This window comes from Scardinius erythrophthalmus, assembly GCF_964197995.2.
Source record: "Scardinius erythrophthalmus genome assembly, chromosome: 4".
Classification (NCBI taxonomy): Eukaryota; Metazoa; Chordata; class Actinopteri; order Cypriniformes; family Leuciscidae; genus Scardinius; species Scardinius erythrophthalmus.
In genome coordinates, this window is record NC_138224.1 from 30,382,048 (window position 1) to 30,402,379 (window position 20,332).

General features: G+C 36.1%; 1 long non-coding RNA gene across 1 annotated transcript in view; it reads right to left on the minus strand.

The window, feature by feature from the left end:
• LOC308690179 overlaps positions 1–20,332 on the minus strand; it is a 1,067,189-nt gene that overhangs the window by 1,032,768 nt on the left and 14,089 nt on the right. The gene's annotated exons all lie outside the window — the stretch shown is intronic.

The following is a 20,332-nucleotide window of genomic DNA, read 5'->3' on the forward strand; positions in this document are numbered from 1 at the left end:
ACTTCCGTTTTCGCTACCTATTGTTTTCGCGGGCTTTGCACGCGAGTCTGGCAGCAAAGTTTATATATTTTAATATTTATACATATATAAAATGTATATCATCACACAGCATACCTTGTTAAATTATCCTGGCATTCAATTATTAATAATAATAAAACTGCTGTGATTGGTTAATAGAGCTTCGCGGCTCTAGCGCCGCGGTGGTTGATGGGTAAAATTGCCATTTTGTGAGACCACTTTGTGATGCTCCGAAGAGGGATTTTTTTTTTTTATGCTTACAAAAATATACATAATAACAGACAACAACAGAACTAAAACAAATAAAAATAAAAATAAAATCACAAAGGGGGGAATCATGTAAATTAAACATATTGATAAATCATGAGAATTACATGACACTGAAAAAAGGAAAAGAATTACAAACAGACAAGGGCGTAGATTTGATTTGAACATTGGGGGGGTTGAAGTTTGGGTTCTGCATATTTTTCATGTTTCATGTATAAATATTGGGGGGGTTGTAATGCATAGATTTAAATATTGGGGGGGTTATCTCCCCCCCAACCCCCACAAACTACACCCCTGCAAACAGATAATGCCTTTTTGTTCTCAGACAACTTAATTGAAAGGAGGCATTTTTCAAGTTATTTAAAAAATGTAAGAAAAAGAGGTTTCATATTTAAATATTTAGATTTATGAATATGAAACTTTGCTAATCAGATTAATTACATAAAAATGACCTTTTTTTTAGATTGATTATAATCTACAAAGCCTAGGACCACATCCTTCCAATACAACACACATTCATTATAGATTTCAGGCCTATAAATCCTAAGACATCTTGCCAAAACATTTTGGTAAATGGACAATACCAAAAAAAAAAAAAAAAAAGATGAACTACAGTTTCGTCAGAGTTGTCACAGAAAGAACAACTGGAGGAAATATCCTTTTTGAACTTTTTGAGGTAGTGACTTGCAGGGTAGTATTTATGAATTATTTTAAAAGAAATCTCTTTTACTTTATTGGTTAAAAAAAAGAAAAAGATGTGGAACTGCATTATTCCAGTAAGCGGTCACAGACGGTAAAGTAACAATGTTTTGCTGAAAAAGTGAACGGACTGATCGATTGTTTTTACAGGGAGAAGCAAAGCACAATTTGCCAACAGGAGTATTGACCAAACTCATAGAGACTGCAGAGACTGAGTTCCTCTCAATAAAGCAAGAGCACCTGATGGGATTGAACCCATAAATAATGAAAATTCTTTGGGAGAAACAGGAAATTGAAAGTGATATAAAAACTCCTTATATGAAAACAACAAACCTTGAGAATTGATAAACTGACTAACTAACAAGATATTTTTATCAAACCAATTATGAAAAAATATAGACAGTTACATATTACAGTTTGATACAGAACTTTTCACCTCATAAATATTTTATTTGGAATAACTGTAATATTTAATATATATATATCTATATCTATATATCTATATATCTATATATCTATATATATATATATATCTATATATCTATATATATATATATATATATATATATATATATATATATATATATATATATATATATATATACACACACATATATACACACACACATACGCACACACATGTATAAAATATTAGTTATTCCAAATAAAATATTTATGAGGTGAAAAGTTGTGCTTGAATAGCAAAGACTCAAAGAATATCATGCCAAGAGGGATTGCCTGTGAAAATCAGATAATATTGCTGGTAATTTTTCAATTTTGTAGTTACATAACAGAAGAAAGTCATGGGATTTATGGGAAGAACATGTTGTGTTGTTGGATGTAATGTTCACACGATCAATTTTTACATTTAACCTATTTGTATTTAACTTTGTTTTTGTTTGTCAATAAGCCCATCTCACAATTTTTAATTTTATTCTGTGCTTTCAGACTCTTTTACACAGTAAATTGTTATAAGCTCCCTCAAAAAATCATGCAAAGTGATTGCCTTTAACTTAGTAAAATGAAAGAATATAATTCTGTAACAAATGCTTATTTAGTGGTGTAAGTTGAGCTAAATACAATGGCGATTCTAGGGGGTGGCCTGGGGTGGCCGGGGCCACCCCTGAAAGCTCATTGGCCACCCCTGTGGCCACCCCAGATCTGATAGGTAGGTCAAGTTCGTCAACACAAGAAACTAGAAAGGTTGTCAATCAGTGATGACAGCTGATCAACTGATTTAAGGCCAGTTTCACATTTTTAACTAACACAGTAACGTTCGTACTGAGACTGTGAGAGCTGATTTCTGCTCAGCGGACGTTTGGCCATGCAGGTCAGATGACCCATGAGATAAGAGCACGCGCGCTGCTGGTCCGTGAAACAAGAGGACGGTCACACAGTTGCAACAATACAACAACGTTAAAAACGCTGGAATCAGTCGATTGAGAGGTATGGTCGGGACCCAACGCAACAGAGTGCGGCACGGGAATATAGATCTGATGGCCGAGTGCGGGCGCGGGCGGTTTATGCGTGTCGATTCGCGGGAGTCGGGACTCCCGCAAAACAGAATTATCTATAAATTGAACAAATAAAAACGAATAAATTGTCATTCATCTGTTGCACAAAAGCAACAAGAAAAACTAAAACAAAATAGAAACGATTTACAGGCCAGAGTCTCTATTTATAACATGTTTGCAACGTTGAACAATGTAACCAATCACAGACATTTGTGTTGATTTCTTGAACGCAATGGCCAATCAGATGCATTTAAGATAGAATCCCCTCACCACTCAAAATTAACTTTTTGTTCAGTGCTGAATTCTGCATACTGGCAAATCATCTGGTTATAGCAAACAAAGTGTAGATATTATGAAAGATTAATTATGCAGCCAGTTTCATTGATAATAACAGAGATTTGTGAGATGGCGATGAACTGAGATGTCAGCTTTTTAGGAATTATTAAATGAGAAATCCGTCCCGCGCAGGTCTCTAATGTAGACTATAAAAACAATCCACTAACATTATATTTACATTAACAGTAGCCTAGACTGCAATCTAGTGTATGTAAACCTTTTTGCAGATAGCCTAAACACAAATGCATTTTCGGACAAGTTAATGGACAAGTTAATTGAGTAAATCATATCCCCACTACGGTAATTAATAACAGACTATAGTAAACACATTTCCTAAATAGGCCTGTGACTGTATCTTACATTTTATGAAATAGTACCATTATTTAAAAATAAAGTTTGCACTTTGTTACTATTATTAAAATCCTCTATTGTTCATAAGAGTTTGAAGGTTTACATAACATTACTTTATAGTATATATGGCCACCCCACTCTAGTTTTGTGTCCCATCTTGGCCACCCCAGTAAAAATGTCCTGGATACGCCACTGGCTAAATAATGGAATATTTCCTGAAACTTGGAATTTCAGTTGTATTTAATTATACATCTTGTTAAAACAATGCAAACTGATTGCCTTAAAATATGTTTTACTCCACTTAATACATTATAAATCGATAAAAAAAGGTTCCATTCATCACATTTACAAATTAGTGACAGTGCAAACTATTTTAAAATTGTTCAACAACAGGGGTTGGGCAATCTTTTTGTCATAAAGTGCCATTTTAAAGTTTTCCGATATGGAAAATCAGCACTGGTGGCATCAGCACTGATAAGAAGTGTTCCTACTTTTAATGAAGACAACTGTGTGTTAAAGCCAGATTAGTGCATTACTGCCTTTAACTGGTATACAAACGTCATTAAGGGCTTTCGCACTGGAGGAACCTTTTCATAATTCATAAAGCTATTGGCGGAAGTTCCCAGTTTAGGTCCAACTGTATCAAGCCGCTGACTTTGTGCTCACCAAAAAAATGCTGGCGGACTCAGGTCATTGTAAGGGTATGACCAAGAGCATATAATAACATGGATAAATCAACTCATAAACTTATGAGTAAGTCTCCTCGGCTTCCATTGTCAATTGCGCTCGTTCCTGTTGCGTGACCTTAAACTGGCAACCTGCATGAGGGTCGAGTCTGAAGAGGAGGGGACGGGGTAAACAACAATCTCCCATAACTTGAATTTGGACTGCAGTACCTATTTCCACCACTAGCTCACAGACATTCTTACAGACTGCACATTTAAAGATGTCTATTGAGAGTGCCCACAAAGATAACAGATAATCTGTGTGCATGTGCAAACTACATTAGTCCAAAAAAATTATTGATTGAATATTCAGATGTTGCAGGTGACTGAAATTTTTTTTCTGATTACTTTTGATCTAATTGATTGCTGCTTTTCATAAGGCTGTATACATTAATTGCAAATGTCAGTATCCTAGTTTATTTCCATCATTGTCCAATATATAAATTAACAAATAAACAACATGCCCTTGGCAATCTAGAATAAGCTATTCATATCTAGGTTACTGATTACTAATGAATGACCAGAATGACTGCTATTACCTAGAATTCCTCAAGTTCAGTGTCAAAGTTAAAGAACAGAATAGTATCTTAATTATACAGATAAATCTGTCGGATTATGAAAAAGAAAGGATGACTTAATCCAATGATTCTTTATCAGATCTAAGACAAACAAAGGGAAAAGAACAAAAGTCAGCCTTCTTCTTTTACATTTTAAAACTTAATAACTATGAATTAATATCATACTAAATATCTTATCTGGCCCACACACAACAATCCTAAAACTGGTTTGTCGCACACGGGCCAGATCTGGCCCACACACAGCAAGCCACGACTCAAACTAAAGCCGGTTTGTTGCACAAAGGCCAGATCTGGCCCACACGCAGCAAGCCACGACTCAAACTAAAGCCGGTTTGTTGCACACGGGCCAGATCTGGCCCACACACAGCAAGCCACGACTCAAACTAAAGCCGGTTTGTTGCACAAAGGCCAGATCTGGCCCACACACAGCAAGCCACGACTCAAACTAAAGCCGGTTTGTTGCACAAAGGCCAGATCTGGCCCACACACAGCAAACCACGACTCAAACTAAAGCCGGTTTGTTGCACACGGGCCAGATCTGGCCCACACACAGCAAACCACGACTCAAACTAAAGCCGGTTTGTTGCACAAAGGCCAGATCTGGCCCACACACAGCAAACCACGACTCAAACTAAAGCCGGTTTGTTGCACACGGGCCAGATCTGGCCCATGAACAGCATGCCACGACTCACACTAAAACCGGCTTGATGTGTGTGGGCCAGAGACGGCCCATATAACCTTTGCCGTTGCCAGAACTGAGCCACATGTGCCATAGTTGGCCCAGATGAGGCCCGGATATGTATGCTATCTGGGGCGGTCTTCGTACTGGAGTAAAGGGTTTAGGCTAGTAGCATAGTGGTGGTGTTGTCGCTAAGTCAAAATACCAAGGAGTTGTTGCGTAATTTATTTACATGCAGGCCTATCTGTTGTGTTTTATCTGCTCATTTAAATTATACATGTTGCAAGTAATTCCAAATCTAGGCAAATGGAAGAGTGGGACAGAAGGAGGAAGTTGTAGGCCTATGTTATATTCTTTCTATTCATAATTTGATGAGCTGCACATGACCACATAGCACGTAGTTGTATGCATCAAGGGATTTGTACGCTCTAATCATTTCTCTTGTACACACTTGGTGTCTGAATAAGATAATTATATATATCAGGCCATACAATTGCTGGCCACTTCTTGTCATCCTCAATCCAAAGATCGTCATGTATTGCGTAGGGATCCGGCAAGATCTCACCATTGCTGAGAGTAAGTTTTATTTATTCTTTATGTGGCGTAGGTTTTCACCTATATTTAACGGCGCTTCGTCAGAAGTATAAATACAACAACCGTTTTTTAAATCCTATCCAATGGTTGAAAGGAAAGGAGTACACACGGTCACTAGTAGGTTGTGACGGCTGTCAATCAAAATGTGGAGCGGTGTATTCGTTCCATGTGTTTCCTGTCAGAAAACAAATAGATAATTTGGTAAATTTAAATGTAACAGAATTTATCAACTTGTTGCCTGCTGTGGTTGTTTTAATTCACATCCTTTCTAAAAAATTTTATATATTCTTAATATATAAGACTGTCAATGATCTAATTTCATGTTTTATATTTTATTTGTTCATTGTTTATTTTGTTGGGTTTTAGTTGGAGTTGGTCAGAACTGTTTAAAAACAATAATAATAATAATAATAATAAATTATATACAGTACCAGTCAAAAGTTTGGAAACATTACTATTTTAAATGTTTTTGAAAGAAGTATCTTATGCTCATGAAGCCTGCAGTTAAAAAAAAAAAAAAAACAGTAATATTATGAAATATTATTACAATTTAAAATAATGGTTCTCTTTTTTAATATATTTTAAAATGTAATTTATTTTTGTGATGCAAAGCTGAATTTTCATCAGCAAGTACTCCAGTCTTTGGTGTCTTATGATCCTTCAGAAATCATTCTAATATGATGATTTGATACTCAGTTATTATCAATGATGGAAACAGTTGTGCTGTTTAATATATTTTTTTGGAATACTTTTTTCCGGATTCATTGAGTAAAACGTTAACAGCATTTATTCATAAAAACAGCATTTATTCAAAATAAAAACATTTCTAACAATATAAATCGTTACCATCACCTTTTATCAATTTAACGCATCCTTGTTGAATTAAAGTACTAATTTCTTAAAAGAAAAATAGTTATTGTTCCCAAACTTTTGAACGGTAGTGTATATTGTTACAAAAGATTTCTATTCTAAATAAATACAGTTCTTTTTAACTTTTTATTCATCAAATAATCCTGAAAAAAGTATCTCAGGTTATAAAAAAAATATTAAGCAGCACAACTGTTTCCAACATTGATCATAAATCAGCATATTAGAATGATTTCTGAAGGATCATAAGACACCAAAGACTGGAGTACCGGGTCCGTGTACTTTTTCGTTCATTCATTATTCTATTTCGGAATGAAAGATGCAATTTAAAAAAGGGTGCAGCTTTGTTTTTTGTTTAAAAGAAAAAAAGCAGAAATGGCTATATTTTGTTCTCCAAATGTATTGTTGTAATCAAATAATAGTATCAGAAAATTGGACGACATTTCTGATCGTTTTTTAATTTGTAATATTTATTTGTACGTTTATTGTATTTCATTTGACTGATCCTATCTGTACCCGGAAGTAAATTACACCGTCGTGCGAAGTCATAGATAGCCGATATGTCGGACATGTAACCTATTAATGTCCGACACGGTCAGACATGTATTTATCATTGAGTTAGTTTATTAGTCACATTCTTCCACTTGAGTAAACTTAGAATGAACTATCGCTACTTATATATATATATATATATATATATATATATATATATATATATATATATATATATATATATATATATGGGTGCGATTTGAGAAAAAACAGAGAGGGGGGGGTGTTTTGAAACATTTATTCATAAAAATAAATCATGAGAACATGAACTTCATCACTGCATTTGCAGGAATTGTAAAATCTTTTTTCTTATTAACTCATGAAGTAGCCTAACGCAATATTTTTACTCTAATAGCTTATCTTTCCCAACACTGTGGTCCTTGTTCATTTGAGTCAAACTGGGACTGTGAGTTCTGCTGAAGTTGGGAGTTGCCGTCCATCGTACTTGTAGTAACATTCTCATTTGCATTTTTTTTTTTTTTTTTTTTGTGACGGTCCTGTAAAATATGATGATGCTGCTCTGGACCCTTTTCATTGTTCCCAGCTAGCTAGCTAGAGTTTTCGCGCTGAAATATTACATAGGCCTAAATATTTGTACTTGGTGACATTCTGAAAAGCCGTACATGGATCAAAGCTAATGGACAGGATCAGATAAATTAGCCGCAATGTCATCTATTGTCATATCAGCCTCTGCTGAACCACGGATTGATTGCAAAGTTAAACCATCACAGTAGAAACAGTTTTACTGCTGCTGTTAAAGTAATAACGTTAACTTTACATCGCGATGCTGAGATACAGTGAAATGATAGAAAAGACAGATGCATTATAAATCTGTGTTAGTCAATTCGCCTCATTCGCGTCTACCGCTCCGCGCTAAACGCCTCATTCAACGCCTCATTCAGGACATTTAGACGCGTGTAAACGCGTCTTACATTGACTTAACATTGAAATCACTCGCGCCAGACGCTCAAGAGTGAGTGAGCAGTCAAAAAAACTTTGCTTTAGCCCAGGCACGCGCCAGGATTCCAGTTTTGGATGGGCCAGACCAATTGTGGGTGGGCCTTAAATTAAAAACTTTAAATTAAAAACATTATCCAATCACTGTTTAACCTAATAATAAAAAAAAGACTAATATAGCCTACTGTTATATTATCTGTGCGTATACGTAATCTAGATTTTAATAGCTTGATGCTCTTTAAATATTTTGTTGCATAGTTAAAAGTTTCGGTGCATAGGACGGACCTATCCGCGATCGCTCTCCATGGTTCTGACCAAAGAAGAGCGCTCTGGAATCTCCATTACGCATCATACCTGCACTGTAAAAAAAAAATCCCGTAAAAAAACGGTAAATCTCTGGCAGCAAAGTTTCCAGACGGGTTCTGTTAAATTACAGCAAATTACCATTTCACAAAATTACAGGCAAAAACCGTAAAAATACAGAATTGACTTTACGGTCAAAATTAATAAAATTACAGTACATTACTGTTAATAATGGCTTATTAAACCGTGGAAAAAACCGTGGTAAATTTAGGGTTTTATAAAGTTATTTTATAATAATGCTCTGTCTATCTACAGTAATTATCTTTTAATATATAGTTTTTCCTGTGTAAAATAACTATGAAGTTATGTATAAAAATGTAATGAGTCCATAAATTCAAATACAAAGTTTGTATATTTACAGTTTTTATTTTTTTGCAGATCCAGTTTCACAACTTTGACCAATCTCTAATTAAGTACTTAATAAAAGCAAATGTACAGTAAATTTCTGTTAAATTAACTAAAGGTACAAGTACGGAATACCTGCACATTTACAGTATTACTCATTAAACAAACACTGAACATCAAGATACGTGAATGATAGGAAATACAGGCTTAGTATATCATTTAGAACATGTAAAAATTTCAACATTAAAAGACTTTATATTTATATTAAGAGAACAATAGAAGCAACAAGTGCAGTGACAAGTCCCAGTTAGTGTAGCACAGTGGGTCAAGTGTTTATGAAAAGATGGATCTTTAGCAGTTTCTTGAAAATGTGTTGAGTTGGGCAGGTCATCCCACCAGCAGGGAACAGTCCAGGGAAATGTCAGTGAAAGTGATTTTGTGTCTCTTTGGAATGATGGCACCACAAGGCGCCGTTCACTTGCAGAACACAAGCTTCTGGAGACACATAGATCTGAAGCAGTGAGTTTAGGTCTTGCTGCAGCATCTGGATCAGTTGCAGAGGTTTGACTGATGCTGGAAGGCCTGCCAGGAGAGCATTACAATAGTCCAGTCTGGATAGAACAAGAGCTTAGACAAGGAGTTGTGTGGCTCCGATAGGAAGGGCCGGATCTTTCTGGTGTTGTATAAGGCAAATCAGCAGGATCACACAGCAAGAATGGTTTGGCTGAAACCATAAGCAGGTCTGTCTTGGCAAGGTTGAGTTGAAGGTGAAGGTCATTCATCCAGCAGGAATTTTCCATCAGGTAGGCTGAGATGCGAGCAGCAACCATCAGATCCTCTGGCTGGAATGAAAGGTAGAGATTTGTGTCATTAAGTGATAGGAAAAGTCATGTTTCTACTGTAAATGACAGAGCCTAGTTACACTAAAAAAAAAATTAAAAAAAATTAATAATAAATAAATAGATGGGTGGAATCTAACACAATCGTGGTCTTACTGTAGTAAAACCAAACATTGTGCAGCTACAGTGGCCTCACAAGGATCAAATGAATATTCACATGGGAAAATACAGTATAAAACAAATTAAATGTTCTGCCACTTTTAGTGCAATCATATGGAATCAGAAGACTCAGCCATAACAATATTTTAAATTACTTCTTCCCATACCTTGTTTGCCATGATCATTCTGCTTTCCACTTGACCTGAAATCACAAAAAAAAAAAAAAAAAAAATTTAACAACTCAGTATTACATTTACACATGTCAGAATATGTTCCACTGGGACAATGCAAAACCTCAACTGACTATGATCTGGAAGCTGAGCAGGAAAGGGTAACAGTGAAGTTTTGAGCTGAGACACCTAGGGGTATAAGTTAACTTTCTGTTCATCTGGATCAGTGCAATTTTCATAACCAATGTTCAAAAGTATCCTATGAAAAAGGCTACTATGATGACCCCAGGCCATCCAAAATGTAGATAAGTTCATTTCTTCATCAGAACACAAACATTCTATCAACTTTTATTTTATAAGCCTAATATATGTACATGTAACGTTATGCATTCTATAGCTAACGTTACGTGTTGGCAAGCAGATGCAGCCAGAATATGCAATTTATCATGTTGTGTTCATATTCTAGTCTCATGTGCTTTCCTGTATCAAGTAAGTTACAGTATTTACTGAATTCGTTTTCTTAACAGTCTTGATAGCCACGTTAACCCTTACGAAAATTAACTATGGTTTAACCACAAAGAAACAAACAAAAACAAAAAACATGGTAGGCCTATTTGTAGTATAACTGTGGTTATTAAAAATAGTAATAAAAATCCGCCAAAAACGTGGTTACTATAATTAAAACCAAGGATATTTTTTAAGAGAAGAGTTTTCAGCTTCCAGGCAGTGTTTCAAAATGTCCCGCCATTTAAGAGATTGCTTTTCTGACAGATAACGTTACTATCGCGTATTAACGAAGATTTTATATACAATTAAACGGACTTTGATATGTATAACAAGTCTACGAAAGCTCGTTTTAGGTCTTTTGAGGTGTGGGTTCAACAGATCTTTCTTAAAACAGATGGAAAATGTAAAGACGCATGCTACATTTTCAGTGTTTTGCCCTCCAGCTCTCGCCAGTTAACTGAACATCATTTAAGTATGCTAACGTTAGCTTGAAAACTGTAAACTTAACACAAATGTAATATAAAATATCGTTCACATGTAACTTAGTATAATGAGACTCTTACCTCAGCCGGTGATCGGTTGGCATGATGTCCGCTCGCTGTGACGAACAAGGCTCACTGAAAAGGGCGTTATTTCCGAAGAATCCAAACGGACGGACTAAAAACATAGCTCCTGCTCACGGCTGCTCTTGACGAATACGATTGCCTTGAAACCCTGTTGATCTAACAATCCACTTGACGAGAGTAGACTGAATTCAAATCTCCCGCTTGCCCAAACTCGACTGATCCGCTAACGTTAACTGTTGTGGGCGGGAGTAAACAGCGGAAATGAATTTGAACCTGCGTCATCGCGCGCGCTCTCTCACACACACACACACACACACACACACACACACACACACAAAGCCCTGAATGTGAAGCAACGGATATTTGGAAAAATATTCATAAAATATACATGAAATTATGGGAGAATAAGACAATGAAATAATGATCAAAATTAGTATAAAATAAAATAATTCAGGCCTACTGTAGTCTATGTAGGGTACTGTATGTACAAATCACAGTCTATGGTATAAATACTTTTATTTAACCTTAAAAAAACTCACTTTAGCCCCCACATGCTTAATAATCTGTAAGGAAAACATATTGAATATATGCTGATTTCCGCATAGTTATACCTTCTTTACTTTGTTTTCTAATTTCACAGAAAAAATCTGTAAAATATTACTTATAATTTCTGTAAAATTACACATAACTCTGTAAAAATACAGACAAGTTCCTTTTAAAAAACGCAAAATTGCTGTAAAACCAAAATACAAGCAATTACCTGTAAATTTAACAATGGACCTTTAAATTACAGCAAATGCCTTTTATTTTACAGATATTTGCTGTATAATGACAAAACGGTAAAATTCTGTAAAAAAATACAGACAATTGGCTGTAAAATTACACTTTTTTTTTACAGTGTGGGCTGCGTTCTCTTAGCGCGCTACTAAGACTCTTAAGGTATAACTTAACTAAAGGTATACTACCACTAAAGGTATATCATTGCTAGGCGTCTTCAGGGCTATCATCCACTCGCGAGGCAGAGGCGCTGGCGCCCTCCTAGCAACGGCGCTGGTTTTGGTCAAACATGATTTTGACCACTTCATTAAGTTTTTTTTTTGTAGAAAACTCTTTTTAAAAGATTTTCGTTTTGTATAAATTGTATCTTAATTTTGATCAATGTTTTATCAACCAATTGCATATTTATAGCATATTTAAGTAGGCTAATTAAAAGAGGCGATTGTCCACGAATGGCTTAAAATTAACAACTAGCCTACTAGTCATCTAGAAAAAAAAAATTAGTCGGAGGCAGCCCTTATTCCACATATTTTCGAACCAGGCTCAGGCCATTCTGGGTTGAGCGAGCTAGCGACCCTGAGCGGAATGAGCGAGCGGAGCGGAATATTCAGCTCTCCGCTCACGAGCTCTGATCGGAACAAACCCGAACCTCACTGTCTGCTGAACTTGTGCAGAAACATCATTTAATACATTTATTTTAATTTTTAAAAATAAAAATTATTAAGCAGAGGCAGGGATAGGTCTCTGCATCAGAACATCATAAAGAGATGGGGTTAACACAAGTTTGACTCAGGGCAGCACACAGCCATTCATGAGACACCACAACACATGCTAGCCCCGCATTAGCAACCAAATTTTCTCTGGACTCAATGATAAATACATGTCTGACCATGTCACATGTCCGACATATCGGCTATATGACTTCGCACGACGGTGTAATTTACTTTCGGGTACAGATAGGATCAGTCAAATGAAATACAATAAACGTACAAATAAATATTACAAATTAAAAAACGATCGGAAATGTCGTCCAATTTTCTATTATTATTATTTGATGACAACAATACATTTTGAAAACAAAATATAGCCATTTCTGCTTTTTTATTTTAAACAAAAAACAAAGCTGCACCCTTTTTTAAATTTCATCTTTCATTCCGAAAAAGAATAATGAATGAACGAAAAAGTACACGGACCGTACTTGCTGATGAAAATTCAGCTTTGCATCACAAAAATAAATTACATTTGAAAGTATATTAAAAAAGAGAACCATTATTTTAAATTGTAATAATATTTCATAATATTACTGTTTTTTTTTTTTTTTTTTTTTCTAAACTGCAGGCTTGATGAGCATAAGAGACTTCTTTCAAAAACATTAAAAATAGTAATGTTTCCAAACTTTTGACTGGTACATATATATATATATATATATATATATATATATATATATATATATATATATATATATATATATATGCTTATGATGCCTGCTACCTTTGGACTTAGTGATGTTGAATTTAAATGACATGTAAAATAAAGACATGTTATTTTACATAGTGATGTAATGGTGTTTTCTGGAAGGAAAGGAACTAAAGAACAAAGAATTTTTAATCAGCTGAAAGGCAGAATACAAATGTTTTTATTAAACTAGATAAACATTATATAACAGTTTCAGGTTATGTTTTGGTGTTGGTAACATGTCCCACATTGTCCCACACAAACTTATAATCGTCCCACATTTGGTTTGTTTGATGGTGGTCACCCTAATTACATTACTAACTTAGTCTAACATGATAATTCATACATACATCACAGTATGTCCGGATTTTGATTCGTAAACAGTTGGACGTTTTACATAATGTTATATTAATATGAAACACAAACAAACAGATCCAACTCTGAAATTGCAGTTTATTATTGAGTCAACAAGAAATTACAAACAATGCGAAATCTACGTTAATTACAATGTTCTTTTACAGAACTCGGCATAACAGCTAGCGGTTTTCTGCCTCCTGGATGCGCGCGCATCCGGTATTGTTTGTATACATGAAACCCGTGTATAAAACCTTGTCGCAGCCGTAATGTGCCGCAGGCGTGTGCAGTGTAAATGAGGGGTAACGGTTTGAGGGGAGTGGTTAAGCGTTTCCCAAACCGTCAAACCTACGTCATCAGAGAAGGAACGCCATTCCAGACCGGAAGTGACTTTGATTAAAGATTACGACGGCAAACAATTTTTTTCTGTGTATTTACTTGCACGGATTAATTGTTCACCACAAGACTAGTAATATGCGCTAACAAAGTAAATAGGGTCAATTTTGATTTCAGTTGGACTTTAAAGTATGTAGCCTAAAGGATGTAATAAGTTTCATTAGCTGTAATCCAATCAGCATAACTATAGCACTCATTATCATAGAGATCAGGGAAAGTCACACCTTCAGGTTTTGCGTTCACGCTTAAATCAGGCGTTGATGATCATGAACAATGAACTGAATTAAAGGAATGAGGCAGAAGAGCAAGAGCATCACAGACAAAAGGTGAAAAGGCCTCAGTTATCATGATTTTACATTTCAGTTCACACACACCTACAGCAAAACAGATTAATTTAAATAATTTAAATGACATTAAATCTTGTGCTGACTTTCTACTGTGTATCATTCTAATAATGATATTGAAACAACAGATCATGTTTTTTCACGTCCAATGATAAATAGAGTTGTCAAGAATGTTTTTTAAGTGGATTAATAAATCCATTGATGTGCCTTTTGTAAGAAAGTAAACATACTATTTGAAGTACACAAATAGTGATTATACAGTAAACTACATATAAATTCAATGTACATTAAGCCAAACTTATCAAAACCCAACCTCTTTTCAAACATATAAGTCACCTCAAGATAAATCTTAGTGTATGCTGTAAAATAATTACCACAAAGTAAAATGTGATTTTTATCAGAAAAACTGCAGAGCTTCCCTTGTGAAAAAGAAGTGTGCTTAAAGTGTAAATTGCAGGTTAAATTTTTCACGAAGATAATGCAATGTGTTTATTAAACATAAAGATAAGAACCGCCCACCATTGTTTTTTATACCAAAATGCTGAATATAATATGAAAAGTATGCACTTTTAACAGTGGTTTTAACCGCTCCCGCTCCCTTCCACTAGATGGGGCGTGACGTCATAACTCACTAGTAGAGTTACCGGCATAGTCATAGCTATAGATGCCTTACATAACTACAGAAAAGTTGGTTGTATGTATTATTTGATAAAAAAAATTATGGATAAAATAACTCAACTGTAAACATACTCGTGTGTGCTGACTTCAAAGGGACCGTGATCCTGCCTGAAATGAGAATAAGCTATTCGCAAAACAAACGGGTTCAGGCACGTCAGATCAGCCGGTCGCAGGTCGAGCTGTTCCACTAAACAAAACGCGTTCACCTCACGGCAGCACATACTCTCCACTGCTGATAGCCCACACAAACACAGTGATGGGGACATCGATCTCTCTTTTTCTTTTCTGACAATAAACATAGCTAATTAAATCGTGAGAAATAGCGTGGATTGAGGAAGTGTATTACATGACGTTTGAGGCGTCGATGAGACTAGCGATTCGTGCCTGGCAGTGTGTGCATCTCTACAGCTCTGATTTGGACTGACACCATGTAAGTAAATAATGTCTTCAGTCGTTGTCCCTCCTTGCTATTCTACATGATGGCAAACTTTTGAAAAGACTGGCTTGTTCCCTTATATTATCCGGGTTAAGTTTGCACCAGGCTAGCCTAGACTAGCTCTAACGTAGCTAACTTTACTCGCCGACACCTGGCCAACCCTCCACTCATTCTCCTCACACCAAGCATTAATAACTCTTTGAGTGCCATGGGTCCTGACAATTTCCTCCCCTCTCTCACGTCTGACCGTTTAAAAACTCTAGGGCTGTGGTCCATAAAGAATTTGATGGTTTCCCACATCCGCAGTCGTTCTCCAAATAGCCATAATACAGTAAGAATTCTTACTGTATTATGGCTATTTGGAGAACGACTGCGGATGTGGGAAACCATCAAATTCTTTATGGACCACAGCCCTAGAGTTTTTAACCGGGCATCCACACAGAGCAAACTTGAACTAATATAAACTTCTTCTTACGATTAATTTTCACACTTTTTTAACCGGGCCCATACTCTGCTAGATTAATCTAGCAGAGTATGGGTTGCGAGTTCCTCTTGTGACGTCATCACCAGTTACTGAAAAAACACGCTACCTTTGAAGAAACCCCAATAAATGTTATTTTAACGCATTTTAAGACAGAAATAATTAAATATATACATATAGAGCACTTTAATTTACACATTAATTGGCTGTGGTGGTTAACCTGCAACTTACACTTTAAAGGGGTGGTTGAACATAAAAGGCTAAGGCTGCGTCCGAAATCGAATACTTCCCTACTATATAGTATGCGAAAAACAGTACGCGAGCAGAGTAGTATGTCCGAAATCATAGAATTCGAAAAACAGTAGGCGAAAAGTACCCGGATGACCTACTACATCCGGCGAGATTCTGAAGTGCGCATACGATGGACACTTTACTATCCCATGATGCCACGGGAGAGGAGTTGTCGTCGTTATATTTGAAAATGGCGGAAAACGGAGACGTGGCTGTTTTCAAGTGTTAGTACTTAACAAAACACTTTTTGTTTATTTGTGGTTAAAGTGTATTTGTTTAACATCATATAAGTAAATGATTGACTTGTTAAAAGTTTAAATAATGTAAATCGAGGGTACAAGTTTGTGAATTAGCTGCAAAATGACAATTTTATCATTATTATTATTACCGAACAGACCGAGCTAATGCCTGTCAGCTAGTTAACAGTGTTTTATTTAAACAACGACGTTGTTTCTCAGTTAAATGAGATAGTTACAAAACTTTTCTTTTTTTATTTTACAATGATTTTATTTCTCCTTTACAAGTGTTGATATGTTAAATGTGTTGGCTACGTAGCAAGCTACTGTTATCAAGTGTACCTCAACATGTAACATATTAATATAATAATATAGTAGACATATATTTCTCTCGGTTGTACAGGCAAGCAGATGGACCAGAATATGAATGTAACGCGCAAAGTTTCACGCTAAGCGTTTCCCAGTGAAGTACTAGCATTAGTTCGCCTGAAACTGGATATTCACACATTTAGGGACCGTCTCTCATAAGACATTGGTACACATGTTTCGAACTTCAATAGCATTTGAAGAGAATGACTTACAGTCATAAAACCAACGGTAAAGTAAAAGTGTGCATCATGGCACCTACATTAACACTTTACAGTTGGTTTTATGACTGTAAGTCATTCTCTTCAAATGCTATTGAAGTTCGAAACATGTGTACCAATGTCGTATGTAACTTTAGAAACGGTCCCTAAATGTGCGAATGTCCAACGCCAAGCTAACTTTATGCCAGTCTATCACTGGGAATCGCTCAGCATTAAGCTTTGCACGTTATTCTGAGTCCATCTGCTTGCCTGCGAGTTTGGTCTTTTATATCACTGTATTTTGTCCATTGAGTAACTTTGAGTGTCCTGAGACCACAGGGGAATCCTGGAGAGTGATGTATTAAGGGAATCCCCAGTTCTGCAGCACAGCGCCACAATATACAGTTAAGAAAACTAAACAACCGAGAGAAATATATGTCTACTACCTCAGATTTAACGTTTGATCTGTGCATCAGCATCGGGGAATAACATAATCTCGGTCGACGAATGAGTGAGTCTCTCACCCGTTGCTCTATAGTTTTCTTCGTCAACAGCTGCTTGCTCCCCTGCTGGTGAGGCCGACTAACAGCTATGGAGATCATCAATCGGCAAACTACTGCTTTTCCTGCAGTTCGAATTTGAACCACTGAATTTGTGGAAGCGGAATAAAATAGGCCGAAAATTGCCAGTCGAATATTATAGGTTGTATTTTTAAACAGAATGAACATTTTGGAACTGAAATCTTAAAGGTGAATATGGATTATTGAATTTTTAAGAATGAAAACGTGTGAAATGTTTTGCATTGAAATATTCACAGCTTAAATATACAACCATGTTGAATTTCAGCCCATAAAAATGCAAGGCCTGAAAATACAATGCATTAAAATGCAAGCAGGGTTAATGCACTGCATATTTTTACTTAGTGCAATTCAACAAGCTTTTTAGTTTCAAAAACATTTGTCATTATTTTACTTCCATATTAGCATGTTAGATCTTTTCTTTGTAGAGAAGAAATTCGATTTTTGATATAAAACTTCAGAGCTGACCATTCTCTCTGTTTTAGAGCAGATGGTTCAGCTTCCAAACACCTTACGCAGTCTGCCTTCCCTGGAACTTTGCGGTTCTTTATGAACCTCATCATGTGGTTCTCTACTGCATCGATTTCGTGTTTGTTCCAGGCTGTCCTCTTGATGTGACCTGTAGAGGGAACAAGTAGGTCTACATCATATATCTTAGCATTTCACTAGTAAGAAGTTGCTTAAATGCTTAATCGGTCCAAGATACGGATCCTTGAGATCAGCTTGAGACATTCAATGTTTGAAATAATCTCAATAATCTTCCGTAGTTAGTATATTGAAATGCTTCAAAAATCATGTTGTAAATAGAAACCTAATGCAACTGGAGAACATATTAACCATCAATCAGTTGAAATTAAAATCAACATACCCCTCTTTTTTTTGGACACTGGGTCTACTAGAAGTGTGCTGTCTTCACATTCAGGGTGCTGTGGTGATGACCCTGTAGTGCACACTGAAAGTAAAAATTATGCCAGTCTGAGTATTAACACATATCTTCATTAAAAAGAGTAGGGGTGTAACCCCGGCATCCTGGCCAAATTTGCCCCTTGGCCTCTATCCATCATGGCCTCCTAACCATCCCCATATACTGATTGGCTTCATCACTGTCTCCTCTCCACCAGTAAGCTGGTGTGTGGTGGGCGTTCTGGCGCAATATGGCTGCCGTCGCATCATCCAGGTGGATGCTGCACATCGGTGGTGGTTGAGGAGATTCCCCCCTTCTATGTAAAGCGCTTTGAGGTCTCAGATAAAGCGCTATATAAATGTAACGAATTATTATTATTATTAAACTGACAAAGCTACCCCGCATCTGTTATTATTTTTTATCACTGCTGTTTTAAGTGCAACCAAAATAACTTGAGAACATAAAGTGCAGTTCTCAACTTCAGTCCTGGGGACCCGGCTACCAGAATTTTGAGGTGTTTTACATGCCTCACTATTTAAAACACCTGATTCAACTTAGCTTCTTAGTGTTTAATTAGGGAGTCATCTAAAATATTCTGGGAGGTGTGTCCTGGGGCCTCATTTATAAACGTTGCGTACGCACAAAAGAAGGCGTACGCCACTCTCTACGCAATAATTGGTATTTATAAAAAGCAAACTTGACGGGAAAATATGCGGTCCTTCACGCAAGCTCTGACCCAGGCGAACGCACAAAAACGGGTGAAATGAGAAATGGCGACACCGTCGGCAGATGGAAGAAACACGTGAAAGTGTGTGAAACTGTAGACCGTTGTGTAAAAGAAATGGCAATACTGCCTCTCATAATAACATGAAGACTTCACAAAGCAAGTCTTACAATTAACAGCTTACACGAACACCCGTTTGATCGATCTGCAGTGTAAAACAAACAAAATCAAACGAAGATTACAACAGAAATTCAAATTAACACATATTTGCAAAAAGAAAAGTGAAATATGTTCTGCAATAATACTGGCATGTTATGCAATTCATCCTCATAACACATCTGTAGCTTGTCAGATGCAATCAAATGGATGGTAATAAAATGCCATGATGCCATCACAATGCGTAATGACGTGAGTGAAGTTACGTTTCTTGGTTTTCCTCTCTGTGTTTGCCATGATTTCGCAATCGATGAATATTAATTCTGGGCGTTTCACGGACTATTTATGGGCAACTATGGGCGTGACATGAAGCCGCAAAAGCTGCGCTACATTTAGAATTGATTGTGATTTATTAAGGGAAAAATGCGTCGGACGTGCGTGCGCACGGTTTTATAAATCCGAATATTTCTGTGCGTACGCACGTCCTATGTTTCATCCGTACGCTACTTCTGATGCAAATCCTACGCAAAGTTTTATAAATGAGGCCCCTGGGGACTGGAATAAAACAATGAAAATAAAATATTAAATTGTATTCCTTTTTGGAATAAAAAGAGGATTTTGTAATATTTTTTAATCAGTTATTTAAACTTACTTCTAACCCATGGGGCATCATACTTCCAATGAGTACTTGTAATGCACAGTAATACAATTACTTTCCCTGGTAACTAGTAGTGCAACCAATTACTAATAAAATTTCAGTAATATTACTCACCATCCAAAAAGTCACACTTGCTAAAAAACAATCTAATTGCTAAACAATTTAACAATCCAATCATCCCTATTTACATTTGTAATCATTGCATGCATGTG